The sequence below is a fragment of the Bactrocera oleae genome, chromosome 6, assembly GCF_042242935.1.
Source record: "Bactrocera oleae isolate idBacOlea1 chromosome 6, idBacOlea1, whole genome shotgun sequence".
Classification (NCBI taxonomy): domain Eukaryota; kingdom Metazoa; phylum Arthropoda; class Insecta; order Diptera; family Tephritidae; genus Bactrocera; species Bactrocera oleae.
Genome location: NC_091540.1, coordinates 58,863,893 through 58,890,659, shown reverse-complemented (window position 1 = coordinate 58,890,659; position 26,767 = coordinate 58,863,893). Strand labels below are relative to the sequence as shown.

General features: G+C 31.8%; 1 protein-coding gene across 2 annotated transcripts in view; it reads right to left on the bottom strand.

Moving 5' to 3' along the window:
* The window catches only part of anchor (integral membrane protein GPR155 homolog anchor), a 40,940-nt gene that overhangs the window by 6,726 nt on the left and 7,447 nt on the right, over positions 1 to 26,767 (bottom strand). The window lies entirely within an intron of this gene.

Here is a 26,767-nt window from a genome sequence, read left to right as displayed (position 1 = left end):
GGTTATTCGACCCTGTTTTGAGATTAAATTTTGTTATTTTCGCTCGTTTAGGACTTTGACTAACGGTAGTAACCAAGAACCAAGAAACGATCTATTGGCTTAGTGTTAGTTAATGTTATATCTGCTTTTTCGAAATTTTATTTTTTAAAAAGTGTTTTGAGGGCTTGTCATCTTTAATTAATTTTTAAAGACCACGCTCATATACATATTTACGGAAATCGTGCGTTACACACCGTTAGGATCAGGAAAGTGTATTTCTTCGGTACATAGACCCGAAGTAAAATCGAGTTCTTAAGACGATCGCGTTATACTTAGGGCTTATCATATCAAGAGATGTAATGGACAACTCTACTATTTGCGAGCATAGAATAAATGTTATAGGAAACGAACTACGGATTATTTGTTTATGTCTTTTTTGAAGATCTATAGACTCTGCGATTTTTGAACAGTTTTCTAATAAAAGAGCATATATTTTACAAAATTGCATTTTTTGCCTTAATAATATTCACAAGAAGATTTTTATGGATTTAGATTAGGTAAAAAAGCTCGATCTAAAAGCTGATCTCACTTGAGCGGAACGGACAGTAAATCTTTATAACTATGAACATAGACAGCAGCTTTCGGACAGGTTTTTCACACATTATTCACAGTATACGTTTAGTCATTCAACCGAATAAGGTATTAAAAGTCATATTTATGTGAGAACTTCGACAGTTCTTCGAATTGATCTTTTTACTACTTGACTTACATGACGCCCAAAAACGACAACGTAATGATTGACGAAGCACTAAGTGAAGGCTTCCTGCAGATAATTTTTCAACGGATCTCTATCCAAGTCTCAATTGTCATGAATAAATTCTACAGTTGCAGAAATTATTTCTTTTGGGAGTTGTCTTGATCTTGATCTAATATAGCATGGAACATTGAGGCATTTTGGGAGTTGTAGAATAGGAATGTTCGAGTTTCACACTCCTCAGTCAACAAAAGAGTGCGGCCACTACGTCGTTTCTACGTTAAGCACTGTCAACTTGTGGATACTTCTCAAAGTTATTTGGAAAATGGTTTCTTCCGGTTACAGTATCACACCATTTTTATACACATATATCTCTACATAAAAAATTGCTTACTGTACTTATTATTGGAACAAGATTTTCGTTTAAAAAATAAGTAGCTGTCGCAGTTTACTCTTTTGCCTTCAGCTTGGACAACCATACTTTCGCTGAACCAAACACGTTTACATGTGTCACATGACCGGCAATTGCCTGCCTGCAGCGAACTATTCTCACTTGTAGTAAACAGAATTAACAAGTGCATTAGCGTCTTGTGATCGTCCGCAACATTTCTTTTCCATTCAGCCATTAGCTTTACATATTTAACTTATTTATTTTTATTGCATTATTGCAGTGTTGCCACTGAATCATTCGTTTATGTGTTTTTAGCATAAATTGGCATGCGCCTTGCGTTGTCAGTTAACATTTCAAGCATCAAATGACAAGCCTTTAACAAAAAACAAGAATAGTCAGCTGACTTTAATTTGCCATAGTGTTGACACGTTTTCATAATAATCATATTATTATTATTGTTGTTGAAAGCGATAAAAACGGGAAGAAATTATGAATGGTTGAGTGCCTAGCGTAATGATGTTATTTTTGAATAGACATTTTAATTACTTAAAAATTAAAATATTGTTGTCAATAAATTGTAACTAAAATAGCATATAAGATTAACTAATTGTCCATTAACATTTAAATTTTCATAAAATGTTCATCCTTCTAAAACTTACAGCAGGAAGGGGAAAGTGTTTGTTTCGATAAAAAAAATAATCATCATGTTAAACAAAAGTTGTTAACATGTAATAAAAAATAAATCAAAATTTAATAACTTGACACTTACTGTGAGAAAATTTGAATAACAGTTCATTCAACAATTTGTTAGAATTCTAATTTACATTGTAAGTGTAAATATACTTGAGCATTGAAAGGTTGGAATAAGATTCTATTGAATTGAGAATTTTTTTTATAATGCATGTGAGTAATAGACAAGTACTACATAATTTTTTTTCTAAATTCACCATTTCTCTTATAGTAATAGTAGCTGTACCCGGCGTGTCCTGCTACACTCTTTTTTATACTCCAACATATATAACAGTTTTGTTCACCTAACGGTTGTTTGTATCACCTAAAACTAATCGAGTTAGATATGGAGTTATATATATAAACGATCAAGATGACGGGACGAGTTCAAATCCGGGTGACAGTCTGTCCGTCCTATTGAAATACTCGCTAAATATATTTTTATATATTATAAACATACGGACATGTCTAAATCGACTCAGCTGGGCACGTTCGTCATTTATATATAATTATATACTGTGTAGCGTTTTCGACGTATCCTCCTGGGTGTTATAAACTGCGTGACAAACTAAATATACCCTGCTCAGGGCATAACAATTGTAATCCGGAAAAGATTTAAGCATTTCTTCGAAGTCGCTCAAATCGATAAGTTCAAATTGCTCTGCTCTCTCATCTATACTACAAGTATAATATTATAAAAAGGAAAGATTTGATTGTTTGTTTGTTTGAATTGAAGAGGCTCCGAAACTACTTGAGCATTGAAAAATTCTTTCATCATTGGGAAGCTACACTCTCTACGGAGAACATAGGTTATATTACATTTTCAAAAAAGTTAGAGATCTTTACCATAACGACCATAATATATAATTACATCTTGGGTGTAACATAAAAAAATACCTAAAACATTTCTTACATAGCGTGCGAATACCATTGATTATATAACAAAATAATGTACTACGACTTTGCAAAACATATAATTATCTACAAAAATTGTCACGACAGCATGTGCCTAACTGTTATAGTTTAAATAAGTGTTCTTTTATTAAAAGCAAAATAATTATAATTAAAATATCGCCTTTGTAAAAGCTCTATATTTGTACCTATGTGTATTAATCCTTATCAAAATTAATTACTTCATATTCAAAACTGATTCAATACTTTTATATAACTTTTTGAATTATTCGATTCGGATATTTCATGCGAAACATATTACGAATATAAAAATGTAAGTATTAGAAAAAAAAAGTCGCGTGTTGAGCGGCGACTCGCTCGACTAGGCTGCAACAAAATATGCGATGTAGGCGTCATTGGGCCACGTGAGGAGAGTCAATGACATTAAATAAAATGCAGCGCGGCCCACTCGCCCAGTTGGCTACCTACGAACGCGGTCGTGTGCGAAATTGTATATAAATAATATTAAAAGTTCGTTGAGCTCATCGTCTATATGAGGTCCTCCTCCCCCAAGTGGGATGCAAATGCTTTGATCTGCTAGTATACCATATTTTTCAGTTTTGGTTTAGGTTTAGGCTTTGGGGGTTTTAAGTCAAGTTAAGTGAGGAAGCAATTGTGTACATTTGGTCTAAAATGTATTGAGGCTAGAGAAGCTTTTCTAAATTTTTATTTTCATCTACACTCTGCTACTTTTCTTCTCATCACCCTTTTATTTATGTATATTTAACCAAATTTCAATATATTTTGACGTTTCTGTTCCATTACACACAACATATTGTACAACAACTAATCGCCAGCTGTTGAGTACGGCTTCTAAGACTTATTGAATTTCTATGCCGACGGCACGTGTCAGCTAAACTTAGTATGTAACCAAAAAAAAATATATATGAAATTTTGCATAAGTGTATATTTATCTTTACGTACATACATATGTACATACGATATATGTACATACATATATGTAAATATAAAGCTGCGTGTGGCTTGAGGTCAAAAACTTGTTGCTTCACGATTTATTTTTATGCTCGGTTCGGTGGAGGAGGTATTGAAAATTAGGCAAACGCATTTATTAGATTTTGGGTATATACATATACATACATAGATGTACACATATATATAAATACAACTATGCAAATATATATATAATTCGTTGTTTTAACTATCGTTCAACTTCATGCGTGTTTACATAAAAGACAGTTAAGACACTCGTGCGTAAAGTGATTAACGCTTGCGAATGCCGTAGGTAATAAAACTAAAGCACAGTTATACCTAGTTTTTTTTTGCTGTATTTTTTAATTTTTTATATTTGGGGCGTGACAATAAAGTTTGCTGCTTTGGCTGTAGGCTGTAACGCGTGAAACACGCCATTATTATTTTTGCAATATTCATTTTGTTATTACTTATTAATATACTTAATTGTCTGCTGCAACTTTTTGCGATTTACTTGGTTGTGTTTATTTGAATGTATGAGTGTGCGTATTTCATTTGAGCTTTTTGATTTATTTTAGTCTTTTATTATATATTATACTTTTTTTAAATATTTTTATTTTTTATTTTAATTTTTTTTATTTATTTTAATTTTTTTTATTTATTTTAATTTTTTTATTTTTTTTTAAATTATTTTTTATTTTTTTTATTTAATTTTTTTTATTTAATTTTTTTTCTTTTATTTTTTATTTTTACTTTTATTTCGTTTTATTATTTTAATTTTTTTATTTTTGCTTTTATTTCGTTTTATTATTTTTATTTTTTTATTTTTTATTTGTGCTTCCTAATTACATTCGCGAATTTTATAAACATGCAAGTTGTAAGCTCATTAATAAAAGCAAATTGTTTGTAGGCGGGCTTAAAAGGGGTGTGTATACCGGCGGCGGCGGTACACATACACATACATACATATATAAGAGTGAGTGTGTGTGTGCTTTTATAAAAATTTTCATTTCATTTTTATGTCTGCTTCCGATGTTTATGCGGTTTAGTTTGCGTTTAATGTCACTCTATCTGCATATGCAAAACCTCATACATGCATACACATACACATATATAATAAGTAAGAGAGACTTCAGTTCGGGTGTAACCGAACATTTTATACTCTTGCAACTTGCAAGAAGCAAAGCTCGGAAAATCTCTCAGATATTCGATGAGATCTTGAATAAAATACAAACAAATTTAGTATCTTCTTGACCTATATTGAAGGCCTTAAACTTAGACTTAGTTGTATTGCTATATTTAAGTTCGCGTCAGCTAAAATAATATAAAAAACACCTTCCAATGATATATATGTACGTGATATTAATTCGATCAAAAAAGCTAAATTTAATATATATTGAGTTGTATGTATATATAACCTTATATATATCTAACTCGTTTAGTTTGAGTTGAACAAAACTATTATACTTTGAAGCAACATGTTGTAAGGGTAGAAAAATATGCACATATTTACACCAGCCGCTGCAGCATTTCCGCGCAAACTAAAATAACAAATTGCGATTTGCATTTAAATTAATTCCACATATGTATGCACATACATATATACACATGCATGCAAGCAAGTATAAGTATGGCATTATAAAGTACCGAAAAGCACATGCAAACATTGCGAGCGTTGAAAATAGCCGAAAGATTGATTGCTATGGATCAGCGGAAGTTTCTCTAGTCTTGTAATTGCCGTGTAAAAGTGTTGTGACGTAGAAATGCACTTTGCTAATTCATATTAATTCATAATCCATAGGCACAGTGGGGTATACCGCTATACAAATTAATTATTCAGTGGTGTTGTAGAATCCAAGACAGATTTGTCACATAATCTGATTTGATTTTCGTCTTTTCAAACATACGCAAAATCAATATTCGAATCAGCTGTTTACTTGCAAATAAATAAATTTGGAAGCGTTTGATAAATTTAAAATACTGAATAGAGTCTACTAAAGTTTACAATGAATTCCGCTATTTTGGCTTGTATTTTATTGGAAGAAAAAAGCAAAGAAAAAAGCAACGAAAATATTAAAAGAAAGATAGTAGGAGATCACAGTCAGTGGGTTACTGCAGTGTTTATGCACCAGGCATGCTTTTTTTCCATAAACTCAATAATTATGACATTTTGTGCTTATTTATAAGTTTTGCCTTATATAAATAAAGTTAAATTTAATCGTAACAATAATATAAATTAATTTCTTAACTTACATTTCATATCAGTCAGCGAATATCCGCTTGCTTTGTTTCTGATAACAAAACCGATAAAATTGGTTTCCATGACATCCAAAACCGATACAATTTCTGTTTTAAACGTCAAACAAATAATATCTGAATTCATGACATCTACTACATTTTTTCTGATTCCAAAAACGATCAGATTCTACAAAACCCCTGATTGTTTTCAAATATATCTATTTAAAATTAGTGCAAAAAATTCATGGGATGAAGAGTGAAGTGTGACGTATCAAGATTTTACAATTTGAATACCTTGAACAAGGTATATTAACTTTGCCACGCAATTTTTAACCCCCAGAAGGAAGCGTCGTAAGCCCTATAAATCAATATATTAGGGAGGGTCAAAAAAAAAAACAATTTTTTTTTCGATTGACACTTTAAAAAATATATTCTTAGACACCTATAAGAAAATCTCTTAAAGAAGGAGCTCATAATTGTAACGTAAAGGCTCTCCGCTTTACAGTTTTTATCTTTTATTTTCTTATTATCGGTAGAAAAATCAAAATCTCGTTTCCAACTACTTGAAAAAATATCTCGTTTCATATATTTTGTTAAAAATTTAATGCTCTACAAAATTAACCTCTTACAATTTTTTCGTAAAACTTACAATTTAAAATCTATTAACGGTTGAAGTTTGATTATTTTAAAGCACATTTTTTTTGCTTATGAATTTTATAGCTTAAAGAAAAAAGTTAAAAATAATAGGAACACTCAGTTTTGTAGGAAATTGACCGCTTTAGAAAACAGGAGGACCTTCCCATAACAATTAAGAGCTCATACCTGGAGAGACTTTGTCTAAGGACCTATTTTTCAGAGTACCAAGCGAAATAAAAATATGTATTTTTTTTTTACACACCCTAATACGGTGACGCACTGAACCGATTTAGCCATGTACATCTGTTTGTCCATCTGTCTGCTTATCTGTATATACTTGAACTAGCGATAAAGATTTTCATAAAATATCTTTTTCGTTATTAAGTAAAATTAAACCGACTTCAAGATTGTTTATATCAAACAACGTGGCTAGAAAGAACTAGCAGAATCTTTTTTTCCGTTGGATGCAAACTGCTCGCCGGAACGCACTTGTATAGGGTACTAAAGCTTCGTAACGTTTTTGCTTATATTTCATCTACATACATATGATGAAATATATATAGGATTTTTAATTAATTTAAGATATGAATCTCTACTCCAACACCAAATGCCTTAGGTACACAAAATCAGTCAAATTTTATTGAAAATAATATTTATAGCTTATAAAAAATTGTTGGAATACTTTGTCTCAAGCATTCGCATCAAAAGGTTTCATGATAAATTCTTAAAATTTTATTAAAACAAAACAAACAACCAAACGAAGCGATAAGCGAAAAAAAATTAATTAGCTTATTTTTTATACACATGCATAAATACATATATACATATATGTATATATATATACTTATACACTTGCATACAAATTAAACAAAGAAATCACGCTCGCGCCCAATGCAAACAAAATAATTTCACTTATTTTTGCTGGCCTCTTTTTATAACTGCAGCACAGACACCGTGCATGCAGACAGACAGGTTGTACAGTTGTTACTTTTAATTCGCGTTCATGACTAATATTGAACTGTGAATTGTAAACGACTTTTGGCCTGCCCTTAGGTGGTGTATAAATATTTCCTTATTTACATGTTGGCGGTCTCGTTGTAAAAGCGTGTAAGTCACATTTTCGTAATTTTAAGTGCTTTAGAGGAAGTGAAATGAATTGAATATTAGAGATGCTTATTTAGTATGTAACACTGTATCAGTAACATACTTGAATTTACACATACGCAATACAATGTCCGATTTTTATTTTGCGTAAAAACTCTCTTCGTGTCAACGTGGCATTATGCGTAGAAAATATGTTACCAGTGCTAAGTTTGGCGGGTGTAAAGTCCGTCTATATTTTAAACAAGTAATAACATTGTTCGATATAAAAAAAAACTCGAATTAGGGTTAATTAATAAGGAAAAATATATTTTTCTTGATTTTAATCGGCCAATTTGCTTTAACGGTTCGATCTGAACAATTTGTTCGTAGATTGTAGCATTGTCTTGGACAATACTCTTTGTCAAATTTCGTGAAGATATCTTGTCAAATAAAAAACTGTTCCATACAAGGACTGGATTTTGATCGATCAGTATGTATGACAGCTATATGCTACAGTGGCTCGATATCAAATGAGCAGCTTCTTGGGGAAAAAATGACGTGTGCAAAATATCAGAAAGATATCTAAAAAATTGAGAGACTAGTTCGCATATATACAGACGGACGTGACTAAACCAGCTCAGCTCGGCACGCTGATCATTTATAAATATGTTACAAACTTCGTGTCAAAATTAATATACCCTGTTCAGCGTATAAAAGTACTATTACCAATAAGCTGTAATTTCAACTTAGCCATGTTTACATTAAAATTTTAAAAATCCAGTGATCAAGACAAAGTTACAGCAGTGGCACTGAATCGGTTAACTTACTGCTGTCAAATACATACATATATGAATGCGAAATTTTTTACTGCACTACTACTGGACCTTAAAAAGATGTCAGTATAAATGTATAAAAAAAACATAAAAAATTAAATACATTTTTGTGGTTCCCCTAAAATTTTTAAAATCGAACTGGAAATTTGAAATTCAGATTGTATCGTAATAAACTTAAAATAATTTCCAGATATGTGGAAAATTTTAGCAAAAAGTTGCGTTGGCTCGAGAAGCATTAATATCCAAAAATTAACGCAAGATATAAATTTGCCGCTCTTTATGTAGTAAAGTGCTGGCAACCCTAAAAAAAAGAACAAATCGACAGCTTACAGTTTAGACTTAGTAAAAATGGATAGAACAACGTGTCTTCATTATTGAACAATATTTTAAAAATAATGAAAGCTTGGCGACCGCAGTTCAAAAATTTCACACAAAATATGGTCTTAATAGTGATTTAACTTCTATCGCGACATGATAACCCAGTTCTTTTTATCGAAATTGGATAATATTGATGTGGCCAATATATGATTTCAACAAGACGGTGCCACATATCACACAGCACGTGAAACACTTCAATTACTGCATGAGACATTTCCAGTCGCGTACTCTCTCGTTTTGGTGAACAGAATTGTCATTATTAAGTAATATCACTCCGACTTCAAGATTTTGATATCAAACAACGTGGCTAGAAAGAACTAGCAGAATCTAGGCTTCCTAGATCGTGTAATTTAACACCCTTAGATTTCTTTTTATGGGGTTATTTAAAATCACAAGTCTATTGCAACAAGCCCACAACCACGCGTGCTTTAAAGGAGGAGATTCGACGCTGCATCAATTAAATTCAGCTCCATTTATGCAAAATAGCATGAAAATTTTCGACACAAACGAATGCGTATGTGTATGGAAAGCCGTGAAGGCCGTTTGCCCGATGAGTTATTCCATAAATAACCCTATCATATATACTTTATGATTCAGTAAAAAATTACTAAAAAACTGACTAAAAACTGCGTTATCTATTTAATGCTAATCTTACGTTAATTTGGGGACAGTCTTTATAAATTACACAATATAAGATAATGATTTGGTAAAACAAAATACAAAAAAATGCCATCTGTTCATATTTGCAAGTATTTTACTTAATTGGACACACAATATATATTTAAAACAATAATCGACCAATTGTTATACATATTTATTTGAGGAAATTTTGTCGAATGAGCTGTTAACTTAGAAGTTAATGTACTCGTATGAAGCGATTGCGATTTAATTTAGTCGAAAATATTCCAGTAGGTGTGCCGAAATTCCATATAATGAATGTCTCAGAAGCCTTGTACTCGTATGCACAATATACACGACAAAGAGACAATAAGCGCTTTATTTTATATAAAACAAATTCCTTTACATAAACGAAATTTATGTTAATTTTTGGAATAATCATATTTAAAGGAATAATTATAGTTTGATTTAGAAATGTATGGAGTAAATTTTAAGGTTAGAACTTTAAGACAAACTAAAGACCCAAAATTCATAGGAAAACAAGAAAAATATTAATTTCGACTTCATCGAAGCTATAACACCTTTCACAAGTGCATTTCTTATAGTATAAAAGGGTATTAAAGATCAGTCAGTTTGTATGACAGTTATGCTATAGTGTTCTGATCTGCTTTGGGTAATAATCTTAGCCGAATTTCTTGAACATGTCTAGTCAAATAAACAAGTATTATCATATAGGAACTTAAGTTAGTTCGTATGGCTTTTATACGCTATAGTGGTCTGATCTGAACAATAATTTCTAAAAATTGTAGACTTGCGACGGACAATACTTTATGCTAAATTTCCTAAAGATATATTGTCAATCCATATGTTTTCCATACAAGGACCGGATTTGGATCAGTCAGTTTGTATGACAGCTATATGCTACCATGTAGTGGTCCGCAGTGTCTTGGGGAGAAAAAGAAACACGCGCAAAATTTCAGATCGATATCTCAAAAATTGTAGGACTAATTCGCGTATATACAGACGGGTATGACTAAATCGACTCAGCTAGTCACACTGATCATTTATATATGTATATATATCCTCACAAATTGACATTATATTTTACTGGTTTATTTGATTTTTATGGACTATTTATTAGTTTCTTATGTCGTTGTCTCTTTTCCACATTAAAGTTTATATAAAAACTATTAAAATCTTCATTTAGTTTAAAATTTTCATAGGTATTTGTGCAGATATCTCGTTCTATCGGACTACTTCGTCAAATTTGATTGTTCATATTATCAAATATAATTGTCAGTTCCGTAATCCTCACAGTAACACGCAGTGTAGATACATATGGGTCTCGGAATATAAAGACCAGACATTTTTTATCATCATTTCAAAACTTGTCAACAAATGGTCATTATAAAAAGGTAATTAACCGATAAAGGTCATTTATTAAACTTTTACTTTGATCTAGGCGAATCTGAATAATTTTTTTTTATTTCTACTCTTTTATGATGAGAAGAAATTTTGCAAGAAAAAAATTGTTCGTATAGTATATAAATAATATAAAACAATGTCGAAAATTGTTCACTATTTTATTGATTTATTGCTCTTCCCAATTTTTCAATTAGATATTATTTGTAATTTTATAGCCGTGATCGATTCATCATTTCTCTGTTCACTATTGTGCTCTCTTGTCAAAAATTTTTTTACAGATGGAAGCAAAAACAAAGTAGTGAGTTGAATTCGATACAAGTGAGTATTCGCAGACCTCATTAAGGGGGTATTCTAGTCTAGTAATTTTTGAAGTATTGAAAGGCAATTAATATTTTTAGTTTTCATTTGTTTATAAGTTATTTAATAACATTACAAGAATACAAAAACTCAAAAAATCCAAAAATCAGGAAAGGTGATGAAGTGAGGGTCTCAAAAAATTGGCACGTGTTCATAACCACGATTTCAACCCTCCTAGCAATCTGAAACCAAAAGAACCAATAAAAAAGATTAATCTAAAATAATGTCGCAATATCCGGAAATACGCAAAAGTTGGAAGAAAATTTTTACACGAAGTGGCCACTAACTGAAAAAAAACATTTTTTTACTACTTTTTTTGACTATTCCGAATAATCGAATCCGCGAGGAAAATTGCTCCAAAATGGCTGACCGATTGTCTTGAAAATTTTACACGACCTTCTTGGGTATAGTTGTCAGGTAGTGATCGTCTTGAAAATTTCACACGACCTTCTTCGGTATAGTTGTCAGGTAGTGATCGAACGAATACGATTTTTGATAATGATTTATAATTTTTAAGCCACTCTGAAGTGGGGAATTTTTTACAAAATCGATTTTTTTTGGGAAGTTGCCATTTTGATGAGTCCTTCGATCATTAGCTGTATTCATCTACAGTGAAAATTAATTTTTTGTGGATTTCGGATTGGAGATAACTTTATGCAGAAAAATTTTCCTAACTACCAAAACTCTTTTTATGGACGTCATCCTGAAGATCGGCTATCAAGGGGCATAACCATGATCTTTAAACCTACTAACTTATGTTTTACCGCTTGAGACCATTGTGAATGACTCAAATAAGTGTCGAAAATAATTATATAAAAATTGCATTTGCGTCAGAGCACATATTAAGCTATGGTGACAACGCAAGTACTGGTTGTTTGTTTGGACAACTGGTATAAGTTGTTCGCTTCGTTACGCTCTCCTATTTTGTGCTGGATGTTTTTAATACCAAAAGTTGCAGAAAATTAACAAATTTGAATATACCCTTAGAAGAGCTTATAATGGTGAGTGCATATTTCTACTAAAAGTAGTTAACGTTATTTTCTCAATGTGAGCCATTTTTTAAAGCAAATAATGACTTTTGTTTTTTGGTTTTATAAGCAAACAAATTGCAGCTGCTTATATAAAAATATAAGACGTGAAAATAACATCGCTGAAAAATAGTAAACTTTCACAATACACAAGTACAGTTATTTGCTTGATATCCCACATATATTAGAAGCAATGTTAACGCGCAAAAGCGAGTATAAAAATTTACTATTATTAAGTCATAGTTTCTAGCTTAACTGAAATGGGAAAGGAAAACGGAGCAATAGAAATTAAGGTCACTGAAAGGCTAAAGGTATTGTTAGAGCTAATTACACTTAATGAATTGAAAATTAACTCAATAAGTTGTTAATCAAATACAAAGTTTTATACATTTGTAAAATCTTTTTAAGTGTGAAAATAATATTTTAGCAATTAAAAAAATTTGGAAAGTTTAAACTAATTTTATAAATACAGTTTTTGAGATATGAACTCATGTAGAATATAATTTTAATTATGTTTCGATATAATTGTCAAGGAAACACAATTATTTGAATGTTTAACCATTTTCTTGTTTTTTTGGTTTTTATAAAACATACAAAAGACGATCAATTATTGTTTTCTTCTAATTAATTCACTTCCAATTTCCCGCCTTATCGCTGTTACTCGCATAAATTTCCACGGCTACATTTGATATGGTTACTTGATTTTTACATATTTACACTTTACATAACACTACTATGCGGTTACTCAATATTACAACTTAGACACAGCAGATAGATAGATATCGTAATAGTTTAACATAATAGCAACAAGTGATCTGAGTAATTGAGAGCTGAAAGTGATAATATGTGCTCATATATGTAATTAATACTTGCTTTGAAGTATAAAAGCTGTCAAATACATAGTCACAACAGCAATAAAAAAAAGAGAAAGTTTAGCTTCGACTGCACCGAAGCTATAATACCCTTCACCGCTGCATATCCTATAGTAGAAAAGGGTAAAAAAAAGATTTACCTATATTGATTTTGATCGGTCTTTTGTAAGGCTATAAGGCTGTATATGCTATAGTGGTCCTATATATTCTGTTCCGATTATTGAGCAGCTTCTTGATGAGAAAAGGACATGTGCAAAATTTCAGATCGTATCTCAAAAATCGAGGGACTAGTTCGTGTATATATACAGACAGGCAGGCGAACATGGCTAAATTGACTTAACGCTGATCGTTTATATATTGGGCAATAATATTTGTTATTGATTATTTTACAAAGTTCGTGATAGTCAATTGAAATATATATCCATGTTAATCTCAAAAACTAAAAAAAAAAAACCTTGTCGGGCGACTGTGGTTTTTTAGGGGCTCTTGAAAAGTCGTTCGACTTTCACCAGGCAACAACCAGTGGCGCAGAATATTTTTTTCATGGCACCGCATAGACCAGTTTTGGTCCTTTGCGATACCAAATGGAGTTCCGTGACAAAGCGCATGAGAAGTAGTCATGCTTTTGGATGCCTACGCTTGACGCGAATTTTAACAGACTTTGTAGCCTCACTAACAATACCACTTCCAATGTCTAATACCGTGGGTCCACCAAATATTTAAAGCGTAACCTTGCCAATGCGTAGCAGTGCACTAGAGATGCTCCATTGCTTCCCTGGTGTCTTGCTCTTGACATTTCCTGCCGTATTTTCGATCTGTCAGCCGCATTCTGCAGGTGTGTGCCGCCACCAGACTGTGACCAGTGAGTATTCCAATCATGTTTTTACAGTCCCTTCTATTGAGTGCCAATAGAAAATTTTTATATTTCTGATCAACAGTTTTACATCTGTCTAATTAGGGCATAAAGCATACTAGATTTTATATTTGTGAAGTGATATCTATGTCAGGCCAAGAACTTTTCAGCTCATATACATACATATACTAGCCAACAAATTACATTGGCGAACAGACAAACTGACAAGGAACTCGGAAACACCAACTACACAATGAAATTTGTTATTATAATTACATATAGGAGTATGTATGTGATATTTTATATTATTACGCATTTGAAATATTTCCAATGAAAGTGAAAAGTTCGTGGGCTAACTACCTGTTGCATATTTTTCCACGGACTTTTTCGAAGAACTGTGACGCGTGCGCTACATTGTGATCACAACTGTGCAATTCAGGCAACGGCCTGTTAGTACCACCGAGTGATTAATACCAACGTACGTAATCGGGTTGATTTATTTAATTTGATTCATACGAATTTTTTTCATTTATTTTTCATTTTTGACGCAACTAAGTATTGAACTGAGCGCCGAAAAAATTGTGGGTAAAACCCACAATCTGATAATGGCTAACAAACAGGTTAATTCCTTCGTATTTATCACACAAAAAAAAGTGGTCAACAAACAGAAATTGTAGATAATAAAGCAAGCGTAAATTCGTTTTTTTTTCGCATAATTAAAAAAAACGTATGCAAAATAAGGCACGAGAACGCATATTTATCAATATTTAGAAACATATAGACATTTTAAAAAAACATTTCAGTTACTTTTTCTCTTATAAAAAGGTGCATAAACTATGAGTCAATAGCAAATGTTCAAAGTCTACTTGTCGGTGTGAAAATGTTGATAAATACAAATACGAGGGTGGTATAATAATTATTTAGTCTACAAAATAAAAACGCAGATTGTGGAAAAATTGCGACTTATTTCTTAATGTAGTCTCCTTTTAACTCGATACTTTTGATTCAACTGCTTTAACTTTGAAAAAAATACTCTTTGTGGAGGTACTTAAAATCGACGTTAGTGGCAGCGATAACCTCCGCATTCGACTAAAACGTCTACCTCTCAAGTGGCATTTTTACGTTTAGAAACCAAAGAGGAATCGTGCGAAACAAAATATGAAAAATACGGTGAATTGGGCAGCGGTGCGACCAATTTGGTAGGAAGTCATGGGGGAAGAGCACCCTTTTCTTCGCCGATTTGGAGCATTTTTTCCGCAATTCGGCGTCGAATCAATAAATCAGCATAGGAACAATTTTGACGCTCTCTAGTAAGTCGATCTGGAAAACGGTGGCGGCCATCTTTCCGTCCGATGGGACAGGTTTCGCCTTCTTAGGAGCAAGTATGCCGGTTAAGTCCTCTGATTGTATTGTTTCTTTGCACCAGTGGATCTAAATTTCTTCACTTTTACGTCCGATAGGACAGTCTTCGCTTTCTTTGGGGTAGATTCACAAGTGAAGTCCATTGTTTGAATGGTTTCTTAATCTCTGGTTGTATCGGTGGATCTACATTTCTCCTACGGCCAAGGATTAACGCAGAAACTCCATCGGAGTGGTTCATCAAAAACTCAACGAAACTCGTTGTACCAATTTTAGAGTCATTCTTTCATTCCTCAATTCACAATTTCGTCGGAATCAGATTACCTACCAATATTGCTTTTTTCACTTTCGTCGAATCCGCGGACACACTCGCTTCCACATGTGGTCAAGAAAAAACAACGAGTCCGATTTGATAGAAATATTGAAAGGAGCCGCCTACTAGTCTAAGTCATTATTGAACCGCCCTTGCAAGTGCATATATGTATGTTTATATATATGGTACATAAGTACTTCTAGAACATGCAGTTAAACAAGTGGAATAACCCCAAAGCCATAATGAACTACAAAGCGCGGCCAATAAGCAGTTATTCAATGCAATTGACTTTCATGCCGTCACCAATTTGTTTGTCTTGCGGTTGTTTCACTTAATTATATTCAAACATTGCCAAGCTCTGTAGTTGCTGCATTCAAACACATATATGTATGTATGAAGGTGTGGTTATGTTTGTATTATATAAGCCGCAGGTGTAGGGGATGCTTTTCAATAGCGCTGCAGTTGTGCCCGAAGAGTATAATTGAAACTGAATTGCGAGCCAATAATTCCAAACAGCTACTTAAGCAGCCAAAGTATGTAAATAATTGTAAATATATATATTCATGAGCTTAATTGTATGTGTTGCTTGCAAAATTTATATAATTGCAGTGCATAGCTACGCGGTAGGAAAAAGCAGCGCACTTTAATTAAGTGGTTAGGCCAGTCTAGGGTTCTAATAAATCACTCATTTGGCGATTTTTTTCGGGGCAAAGGAAAAACAAATTGAAAATCTCTCCTTCAGGCTATAATAAATATGTATTTGAGTGTATAAAAACTTATTACAATTTGGTTTTTTGGAATATCTTCGGAATCAACCTTTTCGAAAGAACCCTTACAGACGATGGGGATTCGAACTCATGTTATCTGACGAAAAATAAAAAAAACGAGTCGTTTAAGTTATTGTTTCTTTTTTATAAGATTTTTTGGTAAAATAATTACGTTTTTGGCTTTACATCAATTTTTCGCATAATGCCGGACTTGAAAAAATAAAGTTCAATTTTTGACTGAAAAAGAAAAGCAGACCGAAAATTGATTATAAAATTAAGTACTATAACAACAAAAAAAACTTATCAGTTTACAAGACAATGTTACTGAGAAGCTACAGTGATTTTTTTTCATATATCGATAGCGTATACCGTTAAAAATATAATACGACAAAAAATTAATTCTATATGTCAAAGTTTATTTTTAAACGCGTTTTTCTCAAAACTACTTTTTTCAAATGATCCGATTACTATAAAAAACGACCAACATGTTGTGTAAATGTTTGCCGACCGTGGGTCATAGCTGGACAATATCTTCCGGTAGAGATTTTTTTTTTAGCTTCCTTTCACGTAGTAGGCCGGAATCATTGCAGCAGGCCGAAATCATTGTGGAGGACCTTTTCTAGCGTCGTCGGCGATCGCGTGTAACTCGAAAAATGTTAGATTTTATTTCTTCAAAAATTTTACTGTATAGTCTTAAAATATACATACATATGAATATACGCTTAAATTTTAAAATTATTGATACAATACTTTTTTTTCAATTCCCAAAAATCACCGTTTATGGGCTGTCACACTAGGTGTCCCCTTAAGCTTCTTTATGGATAAGCTTCTTATGGTTGGTTTCTTAGTTTGAACTCCTCAACTTCACTACATTTCTCTCTTTTCCTAAATTTTTCTTCTAACATTAACATTATTTCCAATGCGAAAAACTTTGCGATTAAAGAAATTCAAGTTTGGTTAATTCCTGTTGATAGTGTGCCAGATAGATTTTTCGTTAAGTAGGCTTACGTATAATAATGTGGTATAAGATTGAGCTATTATTAATTGTCAACTTCCATATACGAGTATATGTACAATATATATGGTATTTATAATGCGAAGCGGAAGCAATATTTTCTTTTACAACTTTAAATATTTCCTACAAGGTTTGCTAATGTGCAAATTGCTAAACATAAAAAGTGCCAAATAAAAAAATAAATATATTTTCAGAAAAATTTTTGTAAAAAATACATACTATACTTACATATGTAGGTATATGCTTGTATGATACGATATCAATATGAACCTTTATAAATAAATAATTGCATATAGGTATGTATGTATAAATATTTTTATATCGTACGATGCCATTCAAGCGTTTTGTTTTCTATATTTTCAGGTAACAAAATACAAATATCACGAGCTATGAACTGCCATATGTCTTGCAAGCACAGATGAATTCAATATCTTTCTCAGCATATATACATATGTGTGATAGCTTGTACCAATATGCTTATTATATATACATACCTATATATTTCATTCGAAAACACGAGATTTATAGAAAAACATTATCACGTTGCGGTGCACAGCTTGTCAATTCTTTTAACTCCGATTACATTACAGATTACAAATTACAGATGAACAAATTAAATTCTAATGCGGAACTGTTTAATGGCGATTGCAAGCAATCGTCTTTATCGCAAGTAATCGTAGATACCTGCATTTAAATATATATATATGTGTGTGTCTGTTTATATTTTTATATGCATATCTCATTTTTGTAATATGATACTGCAGATTTTTATCATCAAAAACATCATTACTAATGCTCAAGCATTGCAGAAATCCTTTATCATCGATTAGTTACATACGATAACATGAGAATAGTATGTGTGTATAATGTTACTTATAGTTGTTGTCATAATTGCATTCTTTGTTTTTAGTTTATAATTAAAAAAATTCAACTCTGGTAGTAGTCTTTGAACGGATAACAATTTGAAATAAATGGATTTCGAAATAAATGCGACTGTCACGAAAACGATATTTTTATATTTTGATATCATCGTTTATTTTGGTATCCTCAACATGATATCATATAATTATTGTAATTCTTATGACCAATCTAGGTCTAGATAAACATTATATCCTCCCAAAACCTTCTTTAGCCCCAATAAAATTTTTTGTTTTGATCTTAGCATATATTTCGATCGATATTGATCTTATGGGTACATAATTTGTTCGACAGCTGAGAGCTTCTAAAAATGTTCTCTACATATTATCTCTCAGAAAATTAGGTTCTCAGAACTTTCGTTTTGACGTTCGAAGGCTAGGTTAGATTAGTCTAGTAGGCTAATGAACCACGCATAGATCAGTTTTGAACTTTAGCGAAACCAGATGGAGTGACGACCAAAATTTCAGCACAATTTTTCAAACTCTTTAGTTTGTTTGAAGAATAATAACTCTTTATCGCTTTAAAAAAATCACTATTAGAAAGATATATTTTTACATTTGAAGAAACTCTCCACCATAGGCTTAACTTAGCTAAAATAAAAATAATGTACGCTTACAGAATTTAATGTACTTCAATAAATGATGAAAAATATTGGATTCTCTCGATCCCTTAGGGGCACCTCCGCAAAAGGTGTCTAGCGGTGAGGACGATTTTTCTGTTTAAAATTATCAAAAATTCAAAAACCATACAAATTTGTTATTATTATAGATGAATACAGGTAATGATCCTAGGACTAGTAAAAATTTTCACTCCGATAATTACATGAGAAATATAACTAAGAAGTTCGTATGACAATTTCAAGTCTAACGGTCAGAATATTTGGAGAAATTTTCTTTACTGGCTCTAAAAACAGCGTTTCGAGAAAAACGTGTTTAAAATTTTGGAAGCCGATTACACTAAATTAAAAAATTATTATAAGTACGCTCATATCTCCGAAACAAATTCAAATTTTCGAAGAATTTTCTCACTTATATGCACATTCGATAGCTATGCAAATAAAAATCAATTTTTTGAAATTTATCAGCTCGTTAGGACTTGAAAAATAAAAATACTCCAGAAACAAGTCGAGAGGTCGCAGAGCTGATAACGCTAGATGGCATTTTCATTTAAAAGTAGAGTTCATACAGCAAGAGTTGTTATTTTTCATTATTATTAGTTATCATCATTATAAACGATTGAAGTCTACAAGAGGTTCTTTTGAGTTCTGAAAGATTTTCTTCGCTACCAAATGATACCTTCTTCCATTGCTGACGTTAAAATAACAAGACTAACTCTTCGTTTCAAGGAGAACAACAACGCAAAAGATACAAGCCACGCGAAATAATATTCCCCTAAGAGACAGCTTAATTTACTTCTAATGCGAAAGCAAGTCTTAAAAAATTCTATTTTCAATCTTTTGGAATATTTTCTAAACAAAACATTTACTCACCACACCCTAAATGTGAGTTTTAAATTAGAGCAAAACCAGAGTGTAGATATTTTAGATTAATTTAATATTTACAATATATTAAATATATGCATAAATACCAGACAACTACCACCCCACACATCAGTTTATTTTGAAATGTGCATTTCCGAAGATAATTTATAGAAATACATTATTTTATAACACACCACAGTATATGTGAATCTAATGCAACTAACAATTAAGTGATAATTATTTATTTTATATTCTTCTTCTATTGATTGAAGCTGTCACTTTGTCTAACTATTGTATTTACAAAAAAAAAAAAAAAAAACAAAAAAAAACTTTAATTGGCACACTTGCAGTTCCAACAATTTTAATGATTTGAATATATATTTTGTATATATAAATATTGACTGACAAATGGCAAATGTGATTAACAAGAAGCTGATTTACATATTTATTTTCTATTTAGTATGCTGAATGCATATTTTATTTGCAATATATTTACATATATATATATATATATAATATATATATTCATATATATATATATATATAATATATATATTCATATATAAATATATAGTAGTAAGAACGATGCTGTAATATGCTAATAGTTTATACAATCACTGAAGAGCTCGTAAAAAATACTTACTGGATTCAATGGAAGGTATTTACACACTGTTATTATAAAATAAAATTAAAAAAATAAAATAAAATGAAATAGTTGTGTTTTACAACTCTTACCAAGAATACTTCGCTTGGCTGTCTAAAGCTTCACTTAGTGTTTTGAAGTAAGAGAGGTGACAAGCATTGAGAAAGTGTAAGAATTGATTACTGCAATAATACCACATCAAAGTGGTATAACAACTTCTTATTCTATTCCTGTTTGATTATGCCATTATTTACCACACTCCAAGGTTTGTAGAACGTGGAATAATTGATGGTTGAAGTAATACCTTACTTAAGTTATATAACCACTTACTAACTTACAACTTTTCCAATGCACTTTGATTATGTTAGTTATATAGTTCCCGCTTACCAAATGGTTTATTCGAATCGCGACATTTCAAATAAATGAAATAATACCTCATTAACAAATGGTGCAATAACTTGATATCTGTTTTTCTTTGATTAAGTAATTATAATAGTTGTTTGTTCGATTCGCCGTTCTCCAAAGTTTGTTGAAAAGAGTACAAATTTGGATGGATCGAAAATGGCTTTATATTGGGTCTGTAACTATATTCGTGCGGTTTGCTAAGAGATGGCGTAACTTGCTTATTATTCAATTATCTCAATATTCCGAATATTTGTTGAAAGTTTACTGCCCTTGTTCATCTTTTCCAGTACATGTATTCATTTGAAGTGTAAATAACAATAATTTTTTTCACTCAATTATGTCAACATGTGCCTAAAAAATGTATTTTTGCTGGGAGTTCTTCTTCATTGCTTTATAATGATGAAAACCTCAGCCGAAAGTCATCATATTTTGTTGGAAGTTTATGGCGAACATGATCTGGTTGAGCGTGACTTCCAAAAGTGGTTTTCACGATTTAAAAGTGCTGATTTTGGCTTGAAAGACGAACTCGGCGGCCAAAATAGTGAGAAGATGGGGATTTGGAAACATTTCTCTTTTGATGATGGTTGCCAAACACAAAAACACGCAGAATCTTTGAGAGTCAGTCAAGCAGCCATCTCAAAGCGTTTAAAAGTAGCCGATATATTCAAAAGCAAGGAAATTGAGTGCCTCGAATTGAAGAGAGCGATTGCCGAAAAACGCCCGAAATTTGCGACTAGATACGAGCCAATAATTTTTCAGGACATTAACGTTTGGTGTCATGTTTCAAAACCGATTGCAAACTATTTGGAAAACAGCGTCTTTCGCACTTTTGCTTCATCCGCATTATAGCCCAGACCTTGCCGCTTACATTACAACAGAGTATCAAAAATTGGCTTGATTCATTCTTGTACCGTTGCTTTGACAATAATTCGTGAAGATACCTCATCAAATAAAAAAGTTTTCCAGCTATATGCTGATGTGATCCAATTTAGGGCGGTTTCGACCCAATGAGTAGCTTTTTAGGGAGAAAGGCACGTGAGGGACTAGTTCGTGTATATAAGGACAAGTAAATGTACATGGCTAAATCGACACAGCTTGTAACGCAGAATCGATTGATTCGCCACTCTCCGAGGAAATGAAATAATACCTCATTAAAGTGGTATAACAACTTGATATTCTATTCTTCTTTGATTATGGAGTTTATACCAGTTGTTTGTTCGATTCGCCATGCTCCTTGAAAAAAAATGGCGAAAATATATATAAATTTGGCGAATCGAAGAGGGCTATTATGTCGAAACTTGCTGACATCGGTAGTGTTTAATTTTTGTTGCTACTTAATCTTAACCCCTCGTCACTGGTTCACTGGTTTTAACTTCATTTTAAATGATTAATTACTATTTAGACAAAATTGTGCAAGCTTTTATTATTTCTGTATTAAATCACATTTAAATTAAATTAATTCAATATTTTTCATCGGCTAGCTTTTTAAAAACTCTTTGAAGAGCACTTTGAAGTTGTCACAGACAATCAACATTCATTATGAATGGCAAATAAAGCTTAAGTACACATGCCCCATCTGTTTACATATAGTATGTAGATACATGTGATCATCAAAAGGCATTGCTTTAACCACAACTCAATTGAATGGTCACAATTATGCGTTGCTTTCGCAAAAATGGCACAACAAAAGTTGCGTGAGTGACGCAGCATGTAAAGGGGATTCACCGCACCTCACGACCTTATACGAATACCGTTGCATGCTGAATGGAAAGGTTTGTGCTGATTGTGAGCGCCATGTGAGGCTTTGCTGACAAATGATACAATTATTCAAATTAAAGTAAAGCAATAATATATAATTCGATGTAATTATCTCTTATGACTTTTTATGATTGTAGAATGTTACCACTCAAAGTTGGGTATTTTAATACAAAAAACTAGTCTCAGACTTTGCCGTAGTTGATACAACAATTTTAAATTACTTAGAACGCCTTGGGAGTGGTATTTAGTGACAGTGATAATATTGTAAGCGAACGACAAGTGCAAAAAAAAATCGGGGAACTACGAGGGCGTAAACACTAGGGAGCTGAAATGTGTAAATAAGTTTCATGCCGACAAAGGAATGGAGATATGTTTATACAAGAAAAACTTAATTAAATTATCTCTAACTTTTTTTTTAATTAAAAGCAAAAAATATATTTGAGATTTTGTATTTCATTTTTCCGGCTCTATGAAATTGTATTTAATTTATGGAAGAATTATCACTAAATTCAGGAGATTATGAACCCAAATACGCAACCTAGAACGATGGATTAATATAATATTTCCTGACACATTTAGAGGGTGTTCCTTTAAGGTATAGAACTTTTATTTATAATGAAGCAAACGATATAACATTAAGTGGCTAAAGTTTGGGTTTAATTAGTTCGACATTTTTTTGATACTTAGTATTTGAATAAATTTTCGGGCATAGGCTAACAGCATCTTTCTCTTATAAAGAACTTACCGGTCCGTCTAAATTAACTTAACTTTTTTTTCCCATTGACAATCTTATTTTGTCAATAAAAAACTGAATGATAATTTGCAATTGATTAATCCAAGATCCTTCATTGACTTGACCTGACGTATCTCCACAGAATGTAGGCTTACAGAGCGACCTAACTCGACGAAAAATAATATATTTCAGGACAAGACAGCGTTTGTGATGTAAACATTCTAGGAATGATTTATGAACCTTAACGGATTAGCAAATATTCCATAAGACGGAAAGATGTGCTGTATAAAGTTGAATTAAAACTCAGTAACAGAAGAAGAGTGGAAAAACATATGTAGTGGATAAGAAATTGGACCAAAAAGGTTTAAGGCTAACAAGAAAATCTTTAACTTCGGCTGTCCCGAAGCAATAATACACTTTACAGGATAATTTCTTACAACATAAAAAGGTTTAAAAATATGCTTATCTTGATTTTGATCGGTCAGCTTGTACGGCAGCTATATGCCATACTAATCTAAACCGAACAATATGTTCGGAGATTGTAGCGTTGCCTTGGACAATAATATAGTATATAATAATAATTTCGTGAAAATGGCTTGTCAAACTAAAAAATTTTCCATACAAGAACTTGATTTCCATCGGTCAGTTGGTATAGCAGTTATATGCTATAGTAGTCCGATATTGGCGGTTCTGACAAATGAACAGCTTCTTGAAGATAAAAGGACATGCGAAAAATTTCAGATCGATATCTCGGAAACTAAAGATTTAATTAGAGTATATACAGACGAGCATGGCTAAATCGACTCAGCTCGTCACGCTGTCATTAAGATTTCGACTCAAATTTGCCCAAGGTGACTCAATGGTACTCATTAAGCATGAGTCGATAGCGAAATTCTTGATTTTATTACAAATATCATCATTACAAATACAGTTACGAAAGGACTTAGCTTTAAATTGCCTTAAAAATTATTCCAATAAAGAAATTAAAACAAAAAAAATCGCCGCTAGTTTCCTTCGCTTGTGTCACACATAACTAGAGTGATCGTATTAATAATCAGGCATCTTTAACAACGACAACAATTTAACACAAATATCAACGTTATGGAATATCATATTAATTAGTATTAACAAGCAGTAAATAATTACTTATTGTAATAAATTTAAATTGCGAAATATATATAAGAAATAACCTGAATAATTTTATTTATATTATGTATATATTTTACACCTTTTTTACTTTTATAGTATAGAAAATAATAAAACTAAGCGAATCTTTGTTATGAAAATTAAGTTAATTATTAGTTTCTAATAAATATGTATTTTATTACGAGGTATTATGAATTTCACAACACTGAGATTTGTTTCAATATTTTTTTATACCCTGCACAGTGTTTATTATGTTTGTGCCGAAGTTTGTAACACACAGGAGGAAATGTCAGAGACCCCATATAAAATATATGTAAATGACCAGCATGAAGAGCTGAGTCGATTTAGCAATGTCCGTCTGACCGTCTGTTTATATGAGAACTAGTCCCACACTCAACCCTGTGTGGACCACTGTAGCACATAGCTGCCATACAAACTTATAGAACAAACTGAAGTCCTAGTATGAAAAAAAACATTTTTTTTATAAAGGGTATTATAGCTTTGGCGCCATCAAAACAAACATTTTTTTTGTTTTTTTCTAATTTTTGATATATTAAAAATCAGCTAGGTGTTTACAAACAAGTCACTGGCAATTTCGCAAATAGTAAATTGCCTGCGCTTAGTATTTCTCACGCTCAATTTGGCTAATTAAAAGAGATTGACTGTATTATTTATACACAATCATGTTAAATATATTATTTATACGATTTTATAACGAATATATATGCAACACTGTTGTGAAATTGTAATATGTATAATTAAGATTAGATTTTTTTTAATAAAATCAAATTATTTTGTTTTCATTTTTTTTTTTTTTAGTTTATTCCCGGTGATTTGTTCCGCCAGGTTTGGGTTTTTGAGCGAAATCTATCATCAGCAAACTGATTTCAATCTTTCTTTTGGAAGATATTCTGAGAATGTGGAGAGTTTTTTTAAGTTTCTATAATTAAATTAATTAAAATTTTACCAAAAAAGAAAAAATTATTTTCTTTTCAAGATTGAAGATTATGCGAGTATATATGCGTCAGTCCGAAAGCTTAATTGAATCCAGATAACGTCACTAAATATATGTAGGTATGTCTATAACGGCTGTTTTTTAGACGTGTGTTTTTCAATGAGGCAATAATAATCGATCGGTTTGGCACCACATTTACTCTAGTAGACAATGCGCATCCTCAGAGACGTCTTACAGTGCGCACCGAAGACGCTACTGCAACTGTGGAGCAGAGTATCGAAGAAGACAAATCTTCAAAAAGTTACAGTTTGGTGTGCTCTATGGGCAGAGGAAATCAATGTTTTATATTCTTCAAAAATGAAGCCAGCCATAATTTATACCATTATCAATGAGGAACGCTATAGCGCCATGATTAATGACTGTTTTCGTGCCTGAATTGGAGAATGTTGATTTGGTCGACCTTTGGTTGCAATAAGGCAACCTACAGGCTACATGCCATACAGCTAACGAAACAAACAATTTATTGAAGGAAGCTTTTGGTGAGCGCATTATCTCGCGTCGTGCCTTTGGCGTGGTCTCCAAGATCGTGCGATTTACCACCGCAAATCTATTTTTTGTGGACTTATGTGAAGTCGCTTGTCTACGCAGATAAGCCCGAGACAATTGACGGCTTGGAAAAGAATATTCCGCGCGTTATTGCTGACATACGGCCTAAATGCTGCAAAAAATGGCCGAAAATTGGCCTCTCGGCAGTCCTTTGCCGAAATCATTTTTAAAACATAATGGCAAACCGTTATCTATGAAATTGGGCCAAATTCTTTTATGTGCATTTTATATCTTCTTAAAAACCACATATCATTTTGTTTACAGAACAAAAAAAAATTTTTTTAATTCAAAAAATTTAAAAAAAATAAAAAAAAAAATTAAAAAAAAATAAAAAAAAAATTAAAAAAAAATAAAAAAATTTCAAAAAAAATATTTAAAAAAAATATACAATTTTTTTTTTTAATTTAAAAAAAGAATAGTTCAATATTACTTCGCGGTAAAAAATAGTGCTTTATTTTAAACACCTACAAAGTAAAAAAAAAAAAAAAACAAATTAAAGGTATTCACAAATATTTAGATAAAATATTTGAGGCTTATATCCGACCCATACTCAATCGGTCAACATTCGTCCTTCACCAAGTTCAAAGTTATACTTACTTAAATTTTAGTTTGAT